This window comes from Anarrhichthys ocellatus, unplaced genomic scaffold, assembly GCF_004355925.1.
Source record: "Anarrhichthys ocellatus isolate YVR2014 unplaced genomic scaffold, GSC_Weel_1.0 scaffold19, whole genome shotgun sequence".
Taxonomy (NCBI): Eukaryota; Metazoa; Chordata; class Actinopteri; order Perciformes; family Anarhichadidae; genus Anarrhichthys; species Anarrhichthys ocellatus.
Genome location: NW_022280049.1, coordinates 1,070,071 through 1,080,066, shown reverse-complemented (window position 1 = coordinate 1,080,066; position 9,996 = coordinate 1,070,071).

Here is a 9,996-nt window from a genome sequence, read left to right as displayed (position 1 = left end):
AGAGAGAATATACAAAGACTCAGTTCAGTTTGATTTGGCAGTCCTGGGATTATCTTTTCATCTGATTATTGTTTTTCTCAAAAAAACACATTCATAAAATTAATATTCGGACTCTCACTGTTCGGTTTGAAAATAGAAGTCTTAAAGTAATCTGATCAGGGATCATGCTGCCTATATTATGTAGTGACACAATCTGCAGAAGTCTCTCCAGCAACATCTGTTATTCATTTCTCCACAATATTTAATGCAAGTAAAGCTTGAATGCTTTTACGTTTTTTGTTTAGCCGACGAAACGCTCACTTGAAAAACGAGTCGGTGTCTGTTGTTGATAGTCAAATGCTGTGTGTACCACACCACCACCACGGTCACCTGTCACACCTGTTCTGTGTGAACATCACACTGCCAACTACTCTGGAACTAAATGTTAAACATAAACATCCGTTTGTAAAAGAGCTGTGACCAACGCGGTTCATTCGAGGCGGGAGATGGGAAGTCTACCGACCGCAGATCTGGAAAGTTCCAGTTATTAATGAATGCTGCTCTGGCAGTGAGGAGGTTGCGGGGGTGACGGCCGCTGGGGAGGAAGGCGAAGGAAAAATGATCAGATGTGGGCGTGCGGAAGGACATCTGTGCAGAGAGTTCCTGTTACAGAGCGGGTCAATATCCTACAGCCTTCGTGTATGGATGTAATGTTGATTGCGTGATACATGTTGCACACAGACACACAGATACAGACGCACGCTACACACGCACACACAAGGGAACAAAACACAATCACCGCTTGTCCCACTGAGAGGAACCACGGGTTTTTGAAGGTGCATCATTTGTTTACTGTATGCGCCCTCGCTCCGAGCATGGTGCGTTATGTGTGATTTGTTAAGCCCACCTGCATCTCTGGTTTTACTCCCGTCCACCTCTGCTGTCACACACGATACGTTGATCATACCTGGAAAAACAAGACAACAAAATGTCCACTTGTGGTGTTTTACACTCTTTACGCACACACAACACCCTGGACTAATCTGCCTTTGTGCTTTTTTCTATCGTTCCCACATCCTGATATTTATGTTTGTCTTTCTTTGTTTCTGGACGATGACCTTTTCCTTAGCTACTGTATGTCGTCATAGCAACCTTGTCTGCCAGAGACTGAGCTTGAACCCATCGTGAATATACACCGTCGCTACCCATTACACATTCATACCCACTTAAAGGGCAATTTGAATGTGCTTAACTTTTCCATAATCAATGTGTCATTATGTATTTGTAAAAAAGTAAAGGCTTTCAAGACCAGAGACTGTCAATAGGCTGTACCAGGGGAAATGTTTTTAAAGGTTATTGAGGGAAAAGAGACAAGAAGCAAAAACGCCAAGGAGACCTAAAAGCATTCAGCTCATCCATTACCTCAGTCTGGGAGGTTAGAGGAGGCTGAAAGCACTGGGGGCCAGACAGACTGACAGACTGACTGCATCGAGGGTCTGAACCCAGATCTACATCTAGATCCAGGCCATGCCCCACCGTCTGGCTCTGACTGTCCATCAGCAGAAAAAAGGCCTCACTATAAACACCCAGACGCTGCAGGCTGTGGTCTCTTCACTAGCAGACACAGGTCTCTATTTCTACAGCATCAAACTGGGACTTTGTGCTGTGGTGGTGGTGGTGGGGGGGATCAATGTGCTGGTCCCACTGCTAACCTCCTTTAGATAATGTATGTGTGGATATTCACATTCATGTTTGGGTAAGTGAGTGTGAGTGCGTGTGTGAGTCTTCCATTAGACGGTATTAGATGTTGTACCTCTGCTCTGTCCCGGGAGTGACAGCAGATTGAGGAGGAGATCCCCCAGAGAGCCGTGTGCAGACGGTCCAGTTTATGATGCATGAGTGATCTAAAAATTCACTCTGTGCTTCTGTGTATTTTTGGTTCCCTGGAACACGAGTGTCCCCCCCCCCCCAACAAGCGCTCACAACTCAACAATTCAAGTCAACAACGCACTCGCACAAAAGGAAGGGGCAAGTGGGAGAAACTAACAAAGACACGGCAACCCCACAATCCTGTGAAGAGCTTCTCACAAAGTGATACAGCAGAAAGAGTCGAGGAAAAGAATTGTGCCCAACGTGATGCATGGTAACATCGATGTGTCAGCTGACGTCTTGAATTTAAGTATGTTGGACATTTAAGTTCATGCACAGAAAAACGTGCCCTTAGTTACAGGTAAGGGAGATCCTAATGCTGTTTTGATAGACGTGTACTACCAACTTTGAGGTTTGGTTGAAGGCTCATTCCTGTTTTTAACAAGACCATGTCCTTATACACAGTGTCCCCATACACAGAGCATGGCCCATAAAGAAATGGTTGAAAGTGTTTTGTGGAAGAACATGCCTGGCCTGCACAGAGCCCTGACCTCAACCCACAACACTTTTCGGGTATTTGTCTTTTAATAAGTCCCCTCGTCAAAAAAAACAAACGCTTGTGGAGAGAATTCATTGAAGATTGTAGATACTTTGATCAGGCGTCAACATAATTTAGTTATTTCTAATAGCACATTTTTGGCTCATATGTTATTTTGAATCTCATAATTCCAAAGATTCACATTAACAGGAATTTTAACAAGAGACACTCAGAGGAGAAGCCTGAATATTAAGTACATGCCAATATTAAGTACATGCCATCTCAATGCCATTTCTGACAAACTGAAAACACATTACAGAAGTGTTCTGTGCCTATGCTGAATTAAATGAGTATTCTCTTCTGTACTGGACAGCACAATATGAGCAGCTTATTATTTGACCAAGATAAGGCAACAATTATTTTGTTGGCGTTCAACAACTGCAGCTGAGCCCGAGTCGTAGAAGAGCCGTCAAAGCCTCATCCGAAGCGCAGTAGTTGAATGCTAACAAGAGAAGTGTTGCTTTATCTCGGTTAGAATGATAAGGTACTCAAAATTTAATTTCCAGCACAGTGGCTAATACCCATTTAGCTTAAAAGTGTGGACAAAACCCCTCACTATCATGTTTCAGCTTTTCAGAAAAACTAATAAAAGAATCTCTCTATGAAATAAAAAGAGTCCCCGTCTGGCTTAGGCTCCTGGCAGAGGTCACCTTAAAAAGAGGGGAGGACTTCATCTCCCTATAATATTGCCATTGTAGTTTTCTGCAGAATAGCATATCTCGTACTCCGCGCTCTGACTGATGCCCCTATCTCATGCATAGTGAATAAGAGGCTATACAGAGAGTTAATGAGTGACCAGCGACAGGGAAATGACTGACATGTTCGAAAGTAGGTCACGGGATATTTTCTGCAACGCGTTTTCAACCCAGCTGAATGCAATCCATCTACCTCCTCCTCTTTCCCTCCAATCTAGCCTTTTTAGAGCCATCGCCCCCCCCCCCACACACACACACACACCCTCTCCTCCCCCGTCCATTCATTGTTACCCAACTCTCCCTCTCTTCGCGTCCCTCCATCTCTCAGAAAATCCCTTTAACAGAGTGAGGACCTTTTCCTCTCCTCCTCCAGGCATCTATTTGCTGCAGCTAATGGATAGTTGAGAAATGACTAGCGGCAGCAAGGAAGGAGGAGGAGGGAGAGGAAGGAGGAGGAGGGAGAGGAAGGAGGAGGAGGCCTGGCGTGGGCTCCTCTTTTGTCTGTAAAATACTATGGATAGGAGACAGACCCAATCACATCACAGCCCTTTAGAAAAGCTCTGGACACATTTGCTCATACCGAGATGTGCTCTATTGAATTTGGTTTCTCGGATATAGGAGCGATGAATCTTGGTTTAAGAAGTCAAACTGTCTAAAATGATAGCTCATTTCAACAAGGTTTACCTTTAGAGAGGAGGCCCCGTAGACAGTGGAGCCTTTCTAATGTGACAGGAACCTTTCGAGAGAGCTGGCCCACATACTATGCTTTACACATACTATGCTTTTTACTCTCTCTATCCGTCCTCGGCTCCCTTCTTCTTCTTCTTCCCTCCAGCTCTCTTCAATAGGCCAATTTAGATTCCTTCCTTCTCTTTCTCTCTTCCATTATTACTGTGTCTGTGGTATTGTGGCTGGCTTGTTGCATCCTTAACTCCTTGCCTGTCTCGATGTGGATCTAATGGTTAAATAACGACTACGCATTTCTTCTTTTTTTTTATACTGCTGGCTGATCAGGGTAATAAGTCTCTGTAATCTTTCTCTAATTGATTTCCTCAAGAGGAGGCCTAATAAGATCCAGGGGAATAGTCATTAAGTGTGTGTGTGTGTGTGTGTGTGAGAGAGACTGGGTGTTGCCTCCCCTGATGTCTTCTATGAAACAGAAAGCAATTAGGTAAACCAAGGTAGGATACCTCTTTTTTGCAAATGTGATAAAACAGGCTGAGCTTGTGTTGCGCAGAAAGAAAGAACGTGCGAAACAATGAGGAGCTCAGGTACAAAAAACGTTTAATCTGTTTAATGATCATTAACATTCGGCAAGTTGCTGGCAGCCTCAAATATAAAACATGTTGAGTTAATACAAATGTCATGATGGATATTATAAATAACATTATTATAGCACAATCATTCTGTATCGAATATTGAAAATATCTTCAGATATTGTTTATTTTAATTTAGCAATAGGAGGGATAGCTGTAGATGTGTTATGTCTACTCGGAGGGGAAAAGTGAAAATTTTGAGAACAACAAACAGTCGAGATGAGACGAAGAAGTAAAGCAAATCAAAAACAGTGTTTACAACGAGATTACTATTTACAATATTTACACTGATTGTACCAATGAGACAAAAGTGGTGGTGCCAAATAAAAGCTGCCAAAAACTCAGACAAGCTTTACTCAATACCCAAAATCCAAACCAGCCATGCACACCCCTGTACAGAAACCCTCTGTGTCTGCAGTGAAGAGGATATCCATACAGTCTAAACTGAGCTCCTGGCTCACCTCTTAGATCTAAAGGAACATTCCACTAACTTCATCGCTGAGTCCAACAGAGTGAGAAACATGACCAGTCAGATGATCAGAAGAGAAAGCACCCTCTGTACTTACTGCAGTGCGCACAGATGTTACAAGCCATACTATCGACACGTAGAATAGAACTTTCTTCCCACTTCAAGATGTCCTTCAGTCAAAACTCAGCTGATGAGGCCCGAGCTGTGACCGAGTCCCGTACATATCACACATAAGCACGATTTTCATGGAGTGCATTCACAATGGAAAAAAGTGCACAAAAAAAAAAGCAAATTTAAAAGAGCATTTGATGGACACCATTGTTCCACTGTGAAATGCAAAAAGGAAATAAGCTGACTCACAGCTGCATGAGAGTGAAACAAATTGAGACAAACAGTATGCGATAAAAAAAGACTATATTATATTTATAGAGCGGAGTAGGCCTTTCTCACAGAGACATTTTAACATGGTAGACAAAAGAAGTACAGGCGTAAACTATTGATGGCTGAATTCCATTTCGCCGCTTCAGTTTCAAGGTCCTGGTATACTGTGCGCGCTGGGTCACTGTCACGGCTCAATGGTACGCTTCAATGTAATTGAGTCATTGTTAATGTCATTAGTTACACCTGTGCTTTTCCTGCAATGAGAATTTGAATTATCTGCTGTGAGAAAGGCCTATTGGGACCGAGTTATGGACAGAGGAATAGTAGGCAAGGAAGAGCAAAAGAGTGTCTCGACTGTCATGTACCAAGGCTGTAATGGCTGTAATGGCCATCATTTATAGAGGGCAGTGTGACTGATGCGGCCTTGCATCCATACAGCATGTAATAACATGTCATAAATCAATATGGAAAGGTGGAACGGCACGGATCAGATCAGATGTGAGCTTAACATTGAATGTGAGTGCCCTCACGCCGTCGCGCTATTTTACTGAACAGTTTTTCCATTCTAAAAACAGATTAAAAGACGTCTCGCTTTCTTTGTCACTTCCCTTCACTCTTAGCACTCAAAGTGCAAATGGCCGACACCTCTGAGAAATTCTAAAATGATCCTCCTTTAAAAGGGAGAAGCAAATTACCACCGGCCTTTTTTTTTTCTTCTTCTTCTTCTTCTTTTTTTTCTCTGACGCAAATTGAAAGAATATTTCAAATGTTCTGCCCGACACATTTCCTGCTGGGCAGCAAATCTCGACAAAATCTTCAGAAAGCCTGTTGGTGAGGACGAGCCAGAGAAGCATTCGGGAGGAGAGAGCAGACAGCGAGAGCTCATGTGTGCAAACGAGAGCGGCGGAGAGAAGGAAAGCATTATATTCAATAATTTGATCTTATATGGATACTCTGGAAGCTTGAATGAGCCCATTGCCTGTCATTGCGTGAGAGAATTTAAAGAGCATCTGATGAATGTGGGCATAAGCAGCAGCAGGTACATTAAAAGAACATGCCTCGGCCTATTATAGCTCCGCTTTATGGCCTCCCTCCTCACTCATAACCACATCTTGCAGAAGATAAGACCCTTTCTATTTATACCTGGGTATTTGCTCATGGAAGGACTCATAATGGTTCGGGAATTATGTGTGACAGATGGAGTATTGGTCTTTTTTTATTGTTTGCCATAAAACACTTCCGTACCATTCACAGGAATCTGAATGACCGTCCTGAGAAGGAAGGAAACGATTGCTCCGTGAATCTTTTTATTATTGTCATGTGTCCACTGAGCCTGAATTATCTATAGATAGCAAACGTCTGTGCCTGCAGGGCAGGAAGTGGTATGTGTGCAGAAGTAGACATAAGTGGACGGTTGAGTGTGTGATCATCAGCCCCCCCACTGAGGAGGAAAACAGTGTGAAATAGAGACACGGAGCATGTGCCTGTGGCTCTTTGGTGCAGCTTTCACCCAGTTTCATCTTTTTGCTTTCCAGTTTCTCCTTTAGTTTATCACTCTCCGACTCAACGAAACAGCAGCAGCGGAGCAGAAAGGGACATATAGCCTACCAAGAAAACAGACACCTGGTGATACCAGCAGTCCGCTTTGGAGGTAAAACACTGCCTGATTTTGTGTCAGCCTAACAGTCGCGCCAACTTCTTTTTTTTTTTTTCAAAATCAGGAAGCAAATATTTATTCACTTCAGTGTCCGGCAATGAGCAAGGCAATTATATTTAGTGTAATGTGCCAGGAATCTGGATGCACTTCCTCAAAGGCTTCCTGATGCAGCATTAATATTAAGGTTGTCAACATGACCAAACGTAGAGCAGATTCATCACTCGGCTGTGAACACTTGACAAAGTGAGCAGAGCTCCAGTGAGCTGTGACAATCTGTGTCAGAGAGATGGAACAATGTGTGTGTGACATACCTGCTGGCAGGGTTGGGAAGAGTACGAGAGTATTACACTCAAGCAAAAGTAATGTTAATGGTCTGACTTTGGTAACTTTTCTGGTTAATTCTAGCGAGGTTACACTGTTCCGCAATAAATAAAAACAGCTATGGACGCGAAGGTCGGAACCAGGGGCGTTGTTAGGCCTATTTTAGGGGGGCTGAAGCCCCCCTAAAATGTTCTTCAGCCCCCCCAAATAATTTGGCATTATTGTCATTAAATTAAACTATTGTTTCTCACATGGACAAGTTATTTATAACTCTAACATGTTACATATGTGCGTGCGTTCTGGTTTATATAATAGCCTATCATCATACTTAACGATATAAAGTTGACACTGTCAGGTCCATTCTCCATCCATTGTATGCGGTCCCTTTAAGAATTAGGATTTGGGAGTGACGCGGATATGAAAGCTAGTTTATCCGTCTTTCCTTTACAAGCAGGAAAATTATTTCTCTTTCTTTATTTGAGAAAGGTTCATATTTGTGTTGTCAAATTTCACTATGACTCTCAAATTCTGTCTCTTGTGTTATCATATACTGAATGCAAGCAAAACTACAGAGCAGAATCACACTCTTTCTGATTGAACCAATCTATGAACTGTCTGAAACAATGGATATTCACGGCCCCAAATGGGCCCCAAATGGGCCCCAAAACAAATTGCCACGCCGCAAACATGCCACTCCCCTTGGGGCTAAGCCCCCCCTTTCTTGGAATCCTAGAAACGCCCCTGGTCGGAACAATTAGGCCTATCAATAAGCTCTAGAAATAAAATAGCGCGACATACGAACACCAGACTAAAAGTATCGCCAAAGCAGAAACACTCAGATTTACAAACAGTATACACTCCTCAGCGGCTGCAGCCTCAGACACACATTAAAGCAAAGAGAAGAGAGCTGAAGTGTTTGTGTACTGCGCGTGCACGCTACGTTGCATGGCAACGTTGAGGTTCTCCTCCGTAAATTGGGTTGTACTCACCTGTCTGCGCATGGTGAACGTCTCTGTTAGTTCATTCTCTAAACATAACACAGCCAGTCCACTGGACCTCTCTGTCCCAGTATAACCAGTCCCAGTCCCTCTGTCCCTCATACATGTTGTAACCAAACACCATAAAGCACTCACACACCTCACTGAAGGTTACAGTTCTGCAGCGGACGGAGACCATCCACCATGTGCATCTTTAGCGTCTAACATCTTACCAACAGGTTAATCACCCTGTTGTGTGTGTGCGTGTGTGTGTGTGTGTGTGTGTGTGTGTGTGTGTGTGAGAGTTCATTTCTGCAAAGATAAAAGGCAGACATTCTCTATAAATTCTCATGTATTTTGCTCTATAAACTAACAGCTCCCAACTTCCCTGTTCTTTTCTTCAATTCAATACTCAATGGTGTGTTTTTTACATTTCCTCAAACTGATTTTAGAAGGACATTTCAGTTTCCATAGAAACATTTTTCTTGTGTTTGTAGTTTTGGGCATCATCTCGATAGCTAACAATAACATTGGACTCATGGGACGTGGAGTGTGGCTGAGAATTTGGACCAAACATCACCATAGACTGTACAGGGTTTCAACAAACCCTAGTGTTTTTGGAAGATAAAATAAAGGTTATTTAAATCAAATCGAAATCGTATTGTGGTGGCAGACTTTGCAATATCAGAAAATAGATCGAAAAAATGGAGAAAACGACAAAAAAGAAGAGCCAATTTGTAATATATCATAGTTTTCCTTTAAGAGATTTGTGAGATAGCGCGGCAGCGTTTCTGTGTGTCTGCCAGAATAATGAAAGCTGGGCACAGCTCCTGTCCGTTTACAGTGTAAACAGCACAGAAACGGCCTTCCTCCGCTTTTCTCAGAGGGGGATGGGAGTCTGGCAACAGAAACACATCTATACACACAGACATGCATGGCACACACCATCAGTGCAAATACAATCGTCACCCGTGGAATCCTTCATCGGTTTACCGGTTTCTGTTGTATTATGTAAAAGCAGACCAATCACTGAGATGTTGGGTTCATCAATGCAGGGTTAGGGTTAGGCTTTATAAAGCTCATAAATACACATCCCGCTTCTTCTGCAGCATAACAGCCCTCGGTTCTGCTATCTCAGTGTGTATCGGTTGTACAAATAAATATGAGCTGTGACTTTCTCTGAGCCTATAAATAGAGAGGGACCCTGTGTAAAGCTGGTGTCTTACACATGCTGCATTAAGGCCTGTTAACCTGGACAGAGTACACATGCAATGCTGCATCAGCACACTATTTCTCTCTCTCTCTCTCACACTCTCTCTCTCTCTCTCACACACACACACACACACACACACACACACACACACACACACACTTGGGAAAAAGCCAAGAATAATGTGCTGGTAAAAGATAGCATTTATTTACATTTAACGCATGTTTGCTGTGTTTTCTGTGTGTGTGTTGAAATAGAAATATCAGGGCACAGCGAGGATGGTGACAGCTCATCCGTGTGATTCACCCTGCTGACCCTTGACCCCCACATTGGCTATTCCCATCATCCTATTGTTTACTCTCCCAGACCCAATCAGCCGTCCCAGGACTGTCTCCCACGGTGACCGTGCGGCCGGCCAATGAAGCGAGCTCTCCCGGTGCTCTGTGCAAACTGGACTTGTTTCAAATGTGTGCTCAGCCACACACACAAACACACACACACACACACTGCGGGTCTGGGAGCCA